At 41.7% G+C, this 16,338-nt stretch overlaps 1 protein-coding gene across 6 annotated transcripts in view; it reads left to right on the top strand.

Annotated features, from left to right (window-relative positions):
* The window catches only part of ADGRG2 (adhesion G protein-coupled receptor G2), a 106,015-nt gene that overhangs the window by 20,333 nt on the left and 69,344 nt on the right, over positions 1-16,338 (top strand). For all 6 annotated transcript variants that reach the window (XM_019666841.1, XM_019666832.1, XM_019666825.1 and 3 more), the window contains exon 2: positions 11,654-11,698. The gene's annotated coding sequence lies outside the window, so the exon portion shown is untranslated. The remainder of the gene's footprint in view (positions 1-11,653; positions 11,699-16,338) is intronic.

Genomic DNA, 16,338 nt, shown 5'->3' with positions numbered 1-16,338 from the left:
GCCTTCCCCAGTCATCCAGGCCTGCAGTATCCCTCCTCACCATCAATTGATCGCCTGATCAATTAAGTCAAACTCAGCTGTTAATGACCACAGTAACTGAAATTTGCATTCTTTAATGGGTTGCAATGCCTTAGCAAAAAATAAGCCTTGAGGGGTGATCTTTCAGATATCTGTCCAAAATTAAGAACTTTTAGAGTAGGAGAGGAGTGCTACTCTACGCAAGCTTTAACAGGCTTTCTAGGTCACCATCATCTTCAGTCCCTCTGTTATAGAACATGTGTCTATGCCTCCTGCCTCCCCAAACACACAGAAGATAGAATCAGTGACTCCTATCTTTGTGTCCTCAAAGCAGCGTTCTTATGACTATGAGCATATTTTTATAACACCGTTCATCCATGTGTAGGAGGTGACCAGAGATATTTCTTCCCTTCCCAGAACATATCCCTTTATCCTTTCCTGGTGCAAACTGTACTGGCCTCCATTTACAAGGGCCTTCATTAGAAGCCACAGCTTCCTGAAGATGATGTGATCAACCAACCAAGGCTGCTGAGAGAAGTGAAAACCTGAGAAGTGACTGCTGGGTTTGGAGGTACAAGTCATGGGAGATAGCCTGATTGAAATCAGTTCAAGAAATGCTGGGAAGAGAGGATTAGAGATACTGAGTATGGCTAACCCTTGAGCAGGTTCAGTTACAAGGAAACATTTTGCTTCCTTGAAGGATTGTTATGGTTTCTCCTATTTATGGATAAGAACTCAGAATGGAACATGATTCCCTTTTTTATCTGGGCACTAAAGAGCCATGTCTGTGGTCTGATAATACAAATGTGAAGGCCATAGGACCTAGTTATCTGATTTCTAGTTCTCCTTAGTTTTGATCTCCTCTAATTTACATTCTCCTGGAATCTGCTTTTCTTTGTGGGAGGAGGGGAATACAGGGCGCCATGTTGTCATCTGTGGTCTTGGTGGTTAATTACCTTTTGGCCTCCGTGGAACAAGCAGGGTCTCCAAATGAAACTATTGCTAAAATTTCTAAGACACAAGGCCAATGTGAAATTCCTCCTCCACCTCTCCACAGACCTCCTGGGCTAGATTGTGCTTCAGGATGGGTTTGTGTAGCCCCTGAGGACAGGTGCAAGGACAGAATTTTAAGATGCTGGGGAGTAAGGGCTAAGGCTGGAAGGCAAGAGCAGGAAAGAAGGGCCTGTGCACCCACCCCTCAAAGCTCCAGGACTGTTTTCCTGCTCTTCTCACACCGATCTAATCCACCTTTCCGGGCGGCCTAGGAAGTATTTGTCCTCACATTTGGGCTTGCCCTGCCTCCTCCTGCCTTTGACTCTCCTCATCCTCTCCAGCCACTTGACTCTGAGCTCACCTTTTTTAAAGCTGGTCTCTCTGGTTAGTTCTACCCCCCTGTGGTTTCTTCATTCTGTGCTCCCCTCAAATGAGGGCTTGGCTGTCTACTATACTGTTGTTGTTGTTGATGATACCTGATTCATTTTCAAGTTGTATCTCAGGGACTGGTGTGAGGGAAGAAAGCTGGGAATTGATGTTAACTCTGTGGACATTGTATGTGACTATGGTGGCTGAAAGCATTTTGAGGAAGCATTCCATATACTTGTAACCTAGCAACAGTGGAATGCTGGGACACTGCAGGGGATGGGACGGGGAGCTGTGGATTGGACTACCAGAGGAGCAGTGGCTGTGGTGGGAAGGCATGCTGGACAGCTAGAGAGAAATCAGATGAACTGAGTTCTAGGCCACACACGACCACTTATCAGCTCTGAGCTTCACTTGCCTCAGCTGAAATCTAGGCACTGCCTGCCACTCTCTCACCCTTAATATCCAATCCAGACCCAGGTCCCATCAATTCTCCCTTCCAGATACTTCTCATGTATGTCAGAATCACATCACCACCACCATCAGCAGCCCCATCCAAATGATTGTTTTTTACTTCAGATACTATAGTCACTTCCTCACTGGTGTAGAGCAGGGCAAACCATTGCCCACAGGCCAAATACCACCAGCCCTGCTGCTTGTTTTTCTAAACAAGGTTGCATTGGCACGCAGCCAGGACTAGTCATTTACATTTTGTCTATGGCTATCTTCTTGCTGGTGGCAGAGTTGAGTAGCTGTAAATATTTACTATCTGATCCTTCACAGGAAAAGTGTGGTGGCTCCTGGTGTAAAGGGAAAACTGATATTTATAATTATTTTGAATCTTCCTCCTTTTCTGAATTTTAATTCCCATTATATTTCAGTAGATCTTCATGTGTGTATGTGTGTGTGACAAACAAACCTACAGAATCCCTTTTCTTGATTATACCTCTTACTTTGGAATTTTGTTTTATTGAATTGCTCAGACCTTCAGAACAATGTTTGAGAATAGAGAGCAGAAATCCCAAACTTGAACCCCACTTCCACTCTGTCCCCCTCCAGTCCATTCTCCACTCAACTGCCAGAACAATCTTGTCAAAATGTGAACACATCACCCTCTGTTTAAAATCCTTTTGGTGACTTTTCATTGCTCTCAGAACAACACACAAATCCTCACCTTGGCCATCGAGTCCCAGTGTGAGCTGAGTCTTACTTGCTCCTCCAGTCTCATCTCCCAGAGTGCTTCCCCTGCTCCTCTGTGCCCTGCCCACACTGGCCTTTTTAAATTACTTACATGGGCCGGACTCCCTTCTGCCACAGTGCCTTTGCACATACTGCTTCTTCTGCTGGGTATGGTCTTTCCCTGCCTCTGTGCTGGGTTAACTCTTCCCACTTATCCTTCAGGTTTCAGCATCACTTTCACAGGGAAGCCTCCCTGACCCCCTAGGTCAAATCCCATTGTCTTCACCCAGAGGTCTACATGCTTTTCTCGGCACTTAGCACAATTGCAGTTTTGCATTTCTTGCTGTTAAGTTTTGTAGGACATCTTTGTTTCTCCACTTAACAATAAGCTCCCTGAAGGCAGGATTGATTTCACTTTCCAGTGTATCCCCAGTACCTAGCATGGGGCTAGGAATTTGCCTGGCAGCTGCTCTGTAAGCACTTGTGTGTCAGCTGGGATAATGTATGCAAAATCATCTTGTCTACCATAAATCACTGTACAAATAGAAGGGGTTATTACTATCAAGATCAGATGAGAAAGAGAAAAAGTAACTATCTTTAAATGGGGGAGGTTCTATAGACAGTCTTAGAGCAACAGAGAGCATATTGGAAGAAGAAAAAAGTCTTCATCTGCTTGGCCAGAAGACAGCATTGAGAAATTGAGAAGAGTCTTAGAAAGGTTTTCTAGAAGATATACTTCCGATTTACTTTTGTTGATGGAAGCCATTAAAATCTCTGTCCACCTCATATTTTGATGGTGTGCTTTAAAATACATTCATACATGCCCCTAAAGAAAAAGAGAACTTCTCCAGGGAAAAGGGAGAAAAAGAGTCCCATTTAAAAATCATTAAGAAATGAGCATTTATTCAACCACGACATCTAATTTGACCTTTCTAAACATTAATGTAATAACCACAAACAAATGGCAGGTTCCAGGGACACCAGGGAAAAGCTTTTAAAAAGTCTGAAAAAACCATCACTCGGGAAAAATAGGTTAGAATGGGAATAAAGTACAGACTATAAATGTGGAAGAGGAGGAAAGGCGTTTTAAGAAATGGCCTTCTTCTGGTTTCTGAGTCGTATGGAACGATTTGATGTCATTAGCAAGATGATCCTATTGATTTTCTTTTCTTTGTGTAGTAAACAAATGGAAATCTCAGCATTTTATCAGTCACAGTGCATTGCTTCCTGGAGGTATAAATATATTTTGTGCTCAAGTAGCCTGGGCTGCCAGGGCAGCCACCTGATGGAAGAGGTTTGAGGCTACACCCTGTAACCCTTGGGTATCTGGCTTGAAAGGCCCATTTTCTTATTACACTTCCCCTCTGGTGGCAAGGAGCAGTGGATAGAGGGCAGGACCAGCATCGCATTATCACAGCTTGTGGAGCTGTTGGGACAGCAGACTGGAGTTAAACATGGCCTGTTGCTCCATATATGTTCCCTACTTGGCCAGTGAAGGAGTTTGGGCCACCCCTTCTGGGGTGCCCTGAGCCATGACTGCAGCCAACCCTCGACTGGGTATGTGGACTGCACTGTCACAGGTGCAGGACCTGTGATGGCCACACAGGCCATTAAGGGCTGCGTAAATGGCCGCTAATTGTTCCCAATTAGCCAGTATCACTGCTCAGCTCCTTTCCAGGGCTGAGACCAGAAACACAAAGGCACCTTCTGGGTCCCATGGGTCCGCCGTAAACCCTAACCAAAGCCTTTCTCTTGTACCTGAACTGTCAGCAGGTATGGAAGGGCAGGGTCAGCGATCCAACTGCCTTCTGGTGTAACTTTGGTCTTACCCAACCAGATAACTCCCAAGAATTTGAAAGACAATCCAGGCCCTTGGGCCTTGGCCTCATTGGCAGCCCACCCCTAGTTGTTAAGTGCCACACAGAGGGCCTTGGCTGTATCCTCTAGATCTGTAAGGGAATCAGAGGTTAGCATTATATTATCTATATAATGAAACAAGCGCACGGTCAGGGGCTTGGTCCATGTAGCTAAATCCTGCGCTACCAGCCCATGGCACAGGGTTGGGCTGTGCAGGTAGCCTTGTGGCAATATCTGGAAGGTCCATTGTCTGCCTCCCAGGTGAAAGCAAACTGCTTTTGGCTGGTAGTGTCCATTAATGTAGGTTACTGGTCCAGGGAACTGCTCTGGGTTCCCATAAACGAGGCTGCAGTCAGCGCCGGTGTCAACCAGGACCAGTTCAGTCCAGACACACAACACCTGTTGTTTTTTGCCTGAGGCCTTCGGCTCAAGGCCTTCTGAAGCTTGGCAACCAGCCTACTTCTTTGCTTTGCTGCTGCGGGCAGCACAGACATGCAGTACCATCATCTCATATCTCCCCTGCTGGGAATGAGACAAGGGGAGGGTTCTCTCAATCCCAAACCAAGGATTTTCTTAACCCTCAGCTAACTATCACCCCACATATAGTCTCTCATGTGAGGGAGCAAAAAGCTCATAGACAACAGTTAACACAGGGACCACTGTATGGAGAGTTTCACGTGGGGCCCCCAGTCCACAGTCATCCCCTCCGACGAGGTATCTTGGCATCTCCCCTAGTTAAACCGGAAGGAGCTAGCCTCGGGTGGTTGCATGCATTCTTGGAGGGTCACAGGTCGCACCTTTCTGGACTTCTCCTTGGAGCTTTGCTGGAACTGCTTTCCCAATTCCCATATGACTTGCACCAAGTCCAAGTAAGTGGTCCACTTGTACACATGCTCTGGCAAGTTTCCTGCGTTGTCCCAGACTGTGCGGGCAGCAGCCATGAGCCAGTTAATCAGGGCCTGATTACTGGCTTGGGGGTTAGTCTAGGGCATGTTTGCAGCTCCACCCCCAGGAGCTAGCGGCTCCTCGATTTCTACCCTTTGTCGCACCACCAGTCAGGTGTGCCACACTGGCTCTGGTGGGCTGCTAGCCTGGGAGGGTACTTCCGACTCAGGGGATGCTTGGAGCACATGTTCAGCCACCGCTAGGCGTTGCTCCAAGTACTCCTCCCGGCGTTGTAAGTGCTGTACCCGGCTTGCGTATTCCTGAATGTCTTGACTAGCATGTCGCAAGACAGCTAGGAACATCCATGCTACCCTGCCAGCCGCCTCCTGGCGCCGGTGGGACGTTCGGCTCTAATGCCTCCAGTACTTCCCTGATGTCTTCTGGTCGGGGGCGCAAGGCGTCCCAGTCTTCCGGCGGAGTCCACGCCAGCAGGTACGCTGTGACCAGATACCAGCGGGATGTCTGGGGCCACATCCCATCTACCCGGGGCAGTTCCTCTATCGGGGTGGAAGGGGCACGCCACCTCGCCATGGTGATCCTGCTGAGAACTACGCCAAATGTCAGAATGGGCACTCATCTCGCCATCCTGCCGACTATGCCAAGTGTCGTTGCCGGGGGAATGCGGTGAGATGCCCAGGGAAAAGAAAGCATGCGAAGCCGACATGAGGAGGAACCAGCTAGCTAGCCTGCTTTATTCAGCAGTAGCAACCATTATATAGAGGTTTTGGGGAGAGGAGAGCACTCAGAAGTGGCATGCTCCCTCCCGAGGCTGTGAATCATGCTAACATCAAGGGCTTATGTCACCTGAGCCCAACACCTAGGTAGCAGGCTCCGGAGTCAAGGTTTGTTATATCTGGGGCCAGGGTCCATGCGTCAGTGGCCCTCGCTTGTGTGGGCCCGAACCTCGGCTGGGGCGGGGGGTGGTCAGGGTCCGTATGTCAGCCTGCACACAACTGACTCAGCCCAGGCCCTTTCAGCAAGTTTCCTCATCTTTTACACCCTGGATTGGACTAAGGAGCAGTTAAGTGTTTAGTACATCTCAAGTGGGAAATAAATTTGGAAACAGAAAAATTTTAATACACCAGCCTTAATCTCTAGGCCGTGTCAAATACACAACAAAAACTTAACAAAGGAAAAACTGACATGGTAGTTTGCTTAGTTACTTGGTGGGACACACCCTTACACACAATTGTTTGTTTCTTCCTCATTTATGTATTTTTTAGTTGTATTTTATTTCATTATTGAAAATATAATATCAAATCTAAGCTTAAATAGATGAAAATGCTCACCATTGTTGCTACCCAGTGGAAAAAGAAGTTAAGAGTTATTAGAAAATATCAGGCATGGAAATTGGGATTGATTTAAGGTTGCCATAATTATCTAAATGCAGTTTTCCTGATGAAGTGTTTTCATACAAATGGAAGAAAGTTCACCTCTAGTTAACTTTGTGTGACTACAGCTTAATGTAAGACTTGCATTAAAAAAAAAATCAAGTATGTGTTCTTTTTGTGAAATAGCAAATTAATGCTCTGAGAAAGAATTAATCAGTATGTCATTGCATATGCATTTATTTATAAGGTGGTCATTGTTTACACCCTAAAGAAAGTCATGCCATTTTGAAATACCTTTAGTTAGGCCCTGTTGGATGGAGGGCTGTGGTTGCCTCACCCAGAGGACTGGGCCTGGTGATCAAGGAGTCATTGGAAGGTGGGTTTCTCACACTGTGGCCTTTAATACTGTTCTCTCTTCTCCAGCTCTGGGCAGAGGTAACCAGCAACATTCTTAGCCCCTGGAGTATGTTTAGCAAGCCCCAAGCTAGGTAAGAGGAGAGAAGGAGAAAAGGAAAAGTGTGGGATGAAGGAGAGTAGAAGAAGGGAAGAGAGAAAGAGAAGATGGGAGAGAGAGGAGGAGAGAAAAGAAAGCTCTCAGTGCTGCAGAAAAATAGCATGGTACCAACAGTTGCAAGAGGTCCACCAGCTGCTTTTCCTGACCTGGTTCATTCCACCTCAGCATGCAGCCTCACTGGAGTGACTAAAGGAGCAATTCCAAAAGTTCTCTCAGATACTTCTACAATATAACAATGATAATACCAGCACATTCTTCCTGCTGTTTAACAAGTCCCTTGGGCTATGGTTTAAGCCACCATTTAGACACCCATGGTAGAGTTGGAGAACACCTAGTTGCCATTTTCTTTTTGTGCATGCCTTGTAAACATAGTGGACATTGTTCATAAGCCATCACGACCTCCATCTGGAATGCAATATGGATTTTTCCTGGCTTGTTCACAGACTAGATTTTTAATACATTTCATCAGGTTTCTGCTTCATATCTCCACGGTCCCTTCTGGCCAGTCTCTGCTTTTCTCTTTATGCTTCAGAAACATCAAACTGATTCTGAGTCATGCCCACTCCATGCCAGTCTTTCGCTCTGTGTCTTGGTTTAGGCCATTTCCTTTCTTTGGAATGCTCTTGCCCATGTCTTCACATAAAAGGAAGTGCACATCCTTTAGGAGGTGGCATGACTGTTACCTCCTTGGGGAAACTTTCGTGGATCCATTTCCCTACACCAGTTTAGGTGACAACCTCAGGGATCTCGTTATACCTGTGACAGAGCCCACAACTGACCCTTCCAGAGAGCCTGGCATTCTGGATTCAGGCTTTCATGGTCCTCTTGCCCAAGTGCCCTTGTGCAGGGTGCAACCTGTACAACCATACAGGGTGGCCGTTTTTTAGCACATAGTAGGCATTCAGTAAATGTTTCTTGAATGAATTATCTTTAATTTTCCAGGGCCGTAATTTAACTCATCTTTAATGGTGGCATCCAGAACTGAACAAACCAGTCTGTGCAGGTAAAGGTGCTACTAGGCAGGGTCTCATCAGTAATAGGGTCACCACAGGTTCTAGAGCCACTCTTGTTTGTGCCTCGATGGCCTAACTACCACTTTACCGCCAAGAACGTGCGTATCTCCAGCTATCTCCTGTATATGCCCACGTGCCTAATCTTCACCATCATCTCCATCTGTGCAATTTGCTTTTCCTACTAGTGTGGAGCAGCTTCTGTTTGCTTATTTCTACTCCCGTTCCCAATTTCTCAAGGCCTCTTTGTCTTCTGGCCCTTTTTTTTCCATGGTGGTGGTGTCATTGCCAGGAACTGGAAGCCACTCCGCCCCTCAGTCTGGACCATTAATTAATCATTAGGTTCTAAATGAAGTGTGGAGCCCTCCAGGATGCTGCATGTCACTGGGTTTGTTTTTTGTTTTTGTTTGATCCTAGGACCAGCATCACATTATCCTGAGGCAATGGGACAACTGCCGGGGGCTGCTGTTACCTGCACATTTGGCCGGTTGTTTTGTTCATTATCCCCAGGATGTGTGGGCCCTATGGCTGACACCCAGAGCCTCTAAGCAGCCTATAAACACAGGAGTTCTGATTCTTGGAGGCAGCCTGAGAGCTTCCTCTGCACTAGAGAGGGTTCTAAGTATATACAGAGATAATTTCCTTCCTGTCCAAACCACTTGTACAGTCTGCTTGCCCTATTTTTTTTTTCTGGTCACGATGGTACTGCCCTGGGTTTTAGCCAGGTTGGTAAATAGAGGAAGTTGGATACATTTCCAGCCTCCCTGATGTCATGGTTTGGGGCAGTCAGCAAGTGTGGGAGGTTTCAGTTAATCCTAGCAATTGGTGAGTTTGCTGCTCTTCTCTGAGAAGCTTCTCTGTTCCGTGCCATGTCTTACGTAAGTCAATATGGTTCCTTTTGTGACTTGCCCTTTTCTTTCAATGATGTAAGAAGCCCAAACATTGGCAGTCACTATGTTTTGTTAATGGAGTGCCAGTGCTGATTGGATCCTGATTCCTGTTTAGTTTCTCCAGGAGATATAGGATGGTGGGTGTGTGTTGGTGACTTGTGGCAAGGAGGCATCTGGAGGCTGAAGGATGTGCAGTTCTTTAATTAACTTTAGGATTTGTGTTCATCAGATATTTTCACTTCATTGCTTTTGACATTCTTTTCCACAACTTGCTCAAATGGGCTCGTGCTCCCAGCTGAGAAGCTGGTTTCTTGGCTCTAAGGCCAGAAATCTTTGGGCTTTCAATGAGGCTTTTCTAACTGGGTTAGAGTAGGGCTGGGGAGATGACATCCACCTGAGCAAGTGATGGCATTACCTCACAGTTACACCCCACCCCCAGCTCGATTTCCGAGCTCTGTTTGGAGAACCTGGATGAGTTGGCCCTCCCTCTGTTCTGCTTTTCTTTGCTAGAAGAAATATATTGATTTGTATAAGTGATACATGAATACATGTTTGTGTTCTATGGAGTAAAAATTGGGATTCGTTCTTTCCCATCATAATTCTATCTGAGGAGGCTTGATGGGTTTCCTTCAAGGCGTTTTGTATGCATTCACACTTGTCACTATAGAAATAAGCATGCAGATATATAGTTTTGCTTGTTTCTTAATATATCCTAGTATATATGTTATTAAGAAACTTGATTTTTTTAACCTGACTTGTATGTATTGACAATCTCTATATGTCAATACATATAGATCAACTTCATTTTTTAAAGCATTGCATAAGATTCCATAATATGGCTAGACCATCATTTATTTAACTATTCATCTATTAATGGATTCTTAGGCTTTCTTCACACACACACACACACACACACAGTTGCAATGGCAGTGTTTGTATATTTTTGTGTATGTGTGTCAATATTTCTGTAAGGACAATCTCTGGAATTATAATTCTGGATCAAAAGGTATGAATATTTAAAATTTAAAAACATAGCTAAACTATTCTCTCAAAGTTTACGTTTCTATGAACAGTGTATGCAAATGTTCATTTCCCCACATGTCCTCCAGCTTTGGATATTATTAGGCTGTTTAATTTTTTTATCCAGTGGGCAAAGCATTTCACTGTTGCTTGTCCTGTTTTTCTACCTGAAAGTGTTCCAAAGGAGCATGTTGTTTATTAATAAAATGAATTACTGGGAACCATTAAGTGTGCTTTTTGTCTGTGGTTATCAATAAGGTTTTTGGAGAGGCAATGTGCTTGAGTTGTGAAATTTCATCAAAAATCCCTATGTAGAAAATCCTTATTTACACAAATGTGAAGTGAAATTATTTCCGTACTTAAGTCACAATTGATTTCTTTGTTTGATTATTTTAATGTTTTTCAGTTGGTAATCCTACATTCATTCCACGTGGAGCATTGGGACATGTGTTTGTAATTTGCTCATCCTAGGACTGGACAAAGTGCTTGGCCTTCATTTTTGTCTTCTTTAACCTTGTTTAATGACGTTTTTCTGACATATTAGGCTTTAATTTATTAAGAACGACTCCTTTTTTTTTTCTCTTAAAGAACGCATTGTGATCAATAGAAACTTACCATGACTCCTTCTTTCTTCTTTGAATTCATATTCTGGTTCCTCCTTGAGCACTGAACCTCTGTCTTAACAGTCTATTGACTGAAGCCAGGTCAGATGGTTCCAAGATCATCCCATGGATTGTTTCTTCTTGCAAATCTTATTTTGAAAATCATTATATCTGTGTTTCATATGAGAGGATACCACTGTGTGAAGTGACTCTCGTTTTTGAGCTAATATCTGTACCAATGTTTTGATTTTGAAGTAAAGCATGATGGAATATTCTGAAAAATACCAGTCATGTTGTCAACAATGCTCTCTGCCTTGGGTGGGCACACCACTTCCTTTCCCGAATGTGCATCTGTCTTGTCCCTCATTCTTGTCAATGCCAGTGTCCCTGCCTCCCCTTTCAACTCTGAGTGAAACTTAACAATCAATAGAGAGTTAATTATTTAGCCCATCAATGGAGAAAGAATTCTGCCTCTGGCTTTGGAAGCACAAGAGACATAAATGACCCAATCCTTAAAATCAAGGCATTTAGGTTCTAGGGAAGTTGAGTCACAAAAACATGAACAAATATTTAACAAAGCATGGTTGCTATAAGGGACCACCCCTCCCCAGATCCAATCACTTCATTGTCCAGTGTCCCTACGATGCTGTTAATAAAGCCTGTGACTGAGCAGTAAAATGCTACTAAAACATTAACAAGATCAGTCCCGAAACTGACTTTGACTTGTTTTCTATTTATAATATGTTCCTTAAGAACAGGGCTTGTATCCTCCATTTCTTTTGTAACATTGCTGCCAAGTTCAAGCCTTGGTATATAGCAGGGGATCTGTAGAGCCTCTGCCTGATGGGCTGACTAGTATTGAAGCCTTATGGTGCCAAGAAGGTCCACTTTCCACTGATCTAGTTGTCTTTTCTTTTGTCATTTTTAGATTTGTGCAGAGTTTCTGCGTCTTTTCTTCTGAACTTCCTGTCAGGTGAGTGAAGCTATTTCTAAGTGATAATGTAGAAATAATGAATGTTTTGTTGGTTTTTTTTTCTTTCAAATTACCCCCTTCATTCCAAATCCCCATTCCCTTAACTGCTGTATTCTTTTTTGTTTGTTTTGTCTAACTCTTTACTTCCACCCATTTGGACCCTTCTCTTCTTCAAACGTTTTCTTTTCATTGGGCATTCTATTGTTGACCCACTTCTTCTCTGGAATCCAGTTGTTTCTGAATAACTTTCAGTAATTGGTATAGATTTTGACATGACATGGTGCAGTAAAATCTGGAGAAGGGGAGTGATCATTTACATAGAACTCTGGGATTTTGTTTCTCTATTTCCCCTTTCCTTCTCTCTGGACTGGCTTCCTTATCCTCCAACAGCTCTTCTCCTATTTTGAAATGGATCATTGAAGTGCGCTCTCTCTCACCTAAAGTGCTGTGCAAATGCAGCTTTCAAAGACTCCTCCCAACCAGCTTTCTGCTCCCAACTCCCTTCTACATGGAAATTCTGAAGCCACTACTGACCTTTACTTCCTGTTTCCTTTGAGACTCATAAATAGTGGTTATTTCTGGGACTTCACTGGTATAAATAATCGAAATCTTATAACCAATGCAAATATTTATAATTATTATAAACTATAATTGCCCTACTATAATTTAGATGACAAAAACACAGTTATTATTATAATAAATGCTAATAAGTTATTGTTATAAACAAGGTTAAAATACTTGAGCAGGGTCTCACAGCTAGTAAGTGGCCAAGGTGGGACTTGAAGCAGGAATTGGCATGGTGGGATGACAAAAACAAGAAAGAGCACAGAATACTGGTGGGTGGTTCGCTTTCCTTAGTACCTCACTTCCTCTCAAATGTGAACTCCTGATGATACAAACCATATCCTTCTGCCCCATCCCCTTGAAGATGGGGCAGGGATGGGACAAGTCAACACCTTGAAGATGCTTTTAAGGAGAGTCTCCTATTTGTCTTCTCTACATATTGATAGAATTATTGTGCAGCAACAGATTCTGGACCAAGTCAACTTAAAAATCTTTTCTGAGTGCCTGCTGTGGGTGGAGTTGGATGCTGTGAGAGCTGGGGTGAGGGGACTAAGTCTATATAAAAGAGGAGATTGTGTCCTGATGCCTTGTTTTGTTTTGGGGCCAAGTTGAGTCTCATAGCCCGTGAAGACAAAGTATCTTTTAAGTAAAAAAAAAAATCACTATTTATTTGGCCACACTAATGACCAATGAATCTAAGTAGTGGCTGTAAGCTGTTAAGGGCAGGAAAGGTGTATGTCTTGTTTATTGTATCTTGAGTCTGTAGCATAGTACCTTGCATGCAATAGAACCTCAATAAATATTTGAAAACTAGATGAATGAATGCAGAAAATAATTCCAAAATTTACATTTAGCACTGGAGTCTACTATAAACTTGTCTTCTAAGTATGCTTGTAATAATAGCTAACACTTCTTGACGATACTAAGACCTTCATTATATATTAGCTCATTTCATCCCTACAGGAACACTGTGAGGTAGACCCAATCATTACCTCCATTTTTTCAGGTGAAGATTTTAAGTCCAGAGAGGTTAAGGAACAGGCCAAGGTTACACTATAAAAGGTGGAGCTTGGATTTGAAAGCAGACAGATGCTCTACCATGCGTGCTCTTGTACCCTATGCTATTCTGCTTGTTTGTGTTGTTGAACATATTTTTTAAACACTTTTGTTGAACATATTTACTGTGAATATTGGGGTTGGATCCTGAAGACTGAGGGGAGACAGATAACTATCATTTTGCTTTGGGTAATTCACACATGGGTTCTCAAGCGGATGGTAGATTGCAGGTAGGACAATGGAGAAACTTGGAGATGAGTGAGGGAGTCAAAATATAACACCTTTCACCAGGTTTTATGAGTATTTCTTTACTTTAAGTGCATGATTTCTTTCTAATCTTGCACATTTGATATCGATTCACTTGTTTTACTGAATAAAGCTTCTTTTTCTGCATTAGAAAGCACTTAATGCTTATTAAGAAAATCATGTTGTACTGTAAAGACCAAACAAATCATTTTCCTTCCATTTGCTTCTAGAGACGTGAAAGTTTCATATTGCAATCATGCTGTCTAGTTCACCATTGACTCTACTTTGTGCTATGACAAATGACACAGAGTTGCCATTTGGGAGCTCATATTCAGCACTCACCAGTTAACCCAGTTTCTGTCATCTTTAGGACACTTTTTTTTTGGCATATGGGATGCTGTTTCTCTTACTACAGCATTGCTGGCTTTAGTTGTTGGTGACTTTATCCTCAAAAAATTTTGTTGCTGAAATACGGAATGGTTCCTTTTGTCCTATATTTATTTAAATTACTCCAATTTACAAGATTCGAAATTGCTGCTAGACAATTTTGTGAGCATTCCAGAGAATTCTGTAAATAGTCTCATTTTGATTTATAAAATGGGTAAAAATGTGAGGACTTTCCTTGTCAGGGCTTGGCACCAGGGTTATGCTAGCCTGATAAACATGAGTTAGGCTATGCTCTCTTTCTCTATTCTTTGAGTTCTTGTTATATTGGAATTCTTGTTCTTTAAGTATCTGATAGAATCACCAGTGAAAATTTCTGGGCCTGGTGTTTTCTTTGTGGGGAAAATTTTGAGACTTTCAATGGTTATACATCTGTTCAGGTTTATTATTATTATTGATTCCTTTGTGGTAAGTTATATTTTTTCTAAGAATTTGCCCATTTCTATCCAGAATTTCAAATTTAATAAATAAAGTTGTCCCTAAGATCCTTTTATCTTTTTTGATTATGCCATCTTCAGTTATGTTGCTTTTTAAATTATTTCTCTTGGTTATTTGTTTATACTCTCTTTTTCTACTTCTCTTTGCCTCCTTCCTTTCTTTTCTCCTCCCCTCCTCCCTTCCTCTTAATTTTGCCAGAATTGTCTTTACAAAGAACAACTTTGGCTTTGTTAATAACTGTTGTTTTATGTCTCTTTTTTTCTATATCATTATTTCATGCTTTTATTTTTATTATTTCCTTCTCCTTCTTTGGGTTTATTTTGCTGTTGTGTTTTTTTAACTTCTTGAAAAGGAGTTTAACTTATTAATTTTAAACCATTCTTTTTCTAACATGTACATTTAAAATATAAATTTCACTCTAAAGATCTTTAGCTCTATCCCCATATCTTGATATATGGTGTTTTTATTATTGATCAAGTCAAACATTTTGTAATATACATTATAACTTCTTCATTGACCCATAAGTAATTTGTTAAATAACAATTTAACTTTCTGTTATTACAGCTTAATTGTGTTGTGGTCAGAAAACATTCTCCTTTGCTTTTTCCAAGTCTGCAAAATGTATTTGAGACTTCTTTTTGGTCTGGTTTTCATGAATATTCCATGTGCACTTCAAAAGAGTATGTACTCTGTAGTTATTGAGTAGAGGGTTTATATTTGGTCTTTAACTCAAGATGGTTAAATGGGTCATTCAAATATTCTATATCAGCGGTTCTCAACCTGTGGGTTGCGACCCCTTTGGGGGGGTCGAACGACCCTTTCACAGGTGTTGCCAGGTACTCGTATGTGGGCCTATCTGCATGTGGGCCTGGAGACGGATAGAGGAGCGGTGTCTTGGTTCCTAAGACCATCGAAAATATGTGTTTTCCAATGGTCTTAGGCAACCCCTGTGAAAGGTTGAGAACTGCTGTTCTATATCCTTAGATGACTTTCTTATTGGAATTTTACCTATTGCTGATACAGATGTGTGAATATCTCTCAATATGATTGTGAATTTGTTCTATTTCCCTTTGTATTCTGTCAAAAATACTGTTTTGTGTATTTTGAGACTATATGATTAGTTGCATTCACATGTAAATTTGTCCAGTCTTCCAATTGAATTGAACCTTTTGTGAATGAACTGTTTTATTTCTATGTAATGCCTTTTGCTTTAAAGAATAATTTGTCTGATATTAGTATAAACATTAATTTTCTTTTGCTTAGTATTGGCATTGCATATCTTTTCTGTCCTTTTATTTTCAAAAATTTTGAATCGTTATGTTCTAGTTGTGTTCCTGTAAATAGCATATAGTTGGATTTTGTATTTTTTTCAGACTTTGCCTTTTAATTCACTCATTTAGACCTTTTATATTTAATGAATCATTGATTTGTATGTGTGTTTAAATTTACCATCTTCTATTTTTCCTAACCATTCCTTGTTTCTTTTTCTTCCCTTTCTTGCCTTCCTTTAGATTGACTGAATATTCTAAAAATCATTCCCTCTGCCCTACTAGTTAGGAAGTTATATGCTTCACTTCCATTTTTTAGTAATTATTATAGAAATTACACTGTTTACTGAACTTTTTAATGTCTGAAGATAATCAATACCTTTAGCGTCCTCTATGATAATACAAGGACCTTGGAAGACTTTAATTTTTTAATTTTATTTTTTCATTTCCTAATTGATATATAGTTATTATATTATAATGTATATGTATATGGAATATAGTTGTCATTTTTTTATTCTATCACATTTCACTTATCCTTGCAAGATGTTATTATTGTTTTATATAGTCAGTTCATTTGGATTTACCAATATATATTTAGCACCCTTAGCTCTGGACAACTGGGGC

This window comes from Hipposideros armiger, unplaced genomic scaffold (assembly GCF_001890085.2).
Source record: "Hipposideros armiger isolate ML-2016 unplaced genomic scaffold, ASM189008v1 scaffold_13, whole genome shotgun sequence".
NCBI classification, from domain to species: Eukaryota; Metazoa; Chordata; class Mammalia; order Chiroptera; family Hipposideridae; genus Hipposideros; species Hipposideros armiger.
Note: the sequence above shows the minus strand (reverse complement) of the source record. Positions and strands in the feature narration are given on the sequence as shown.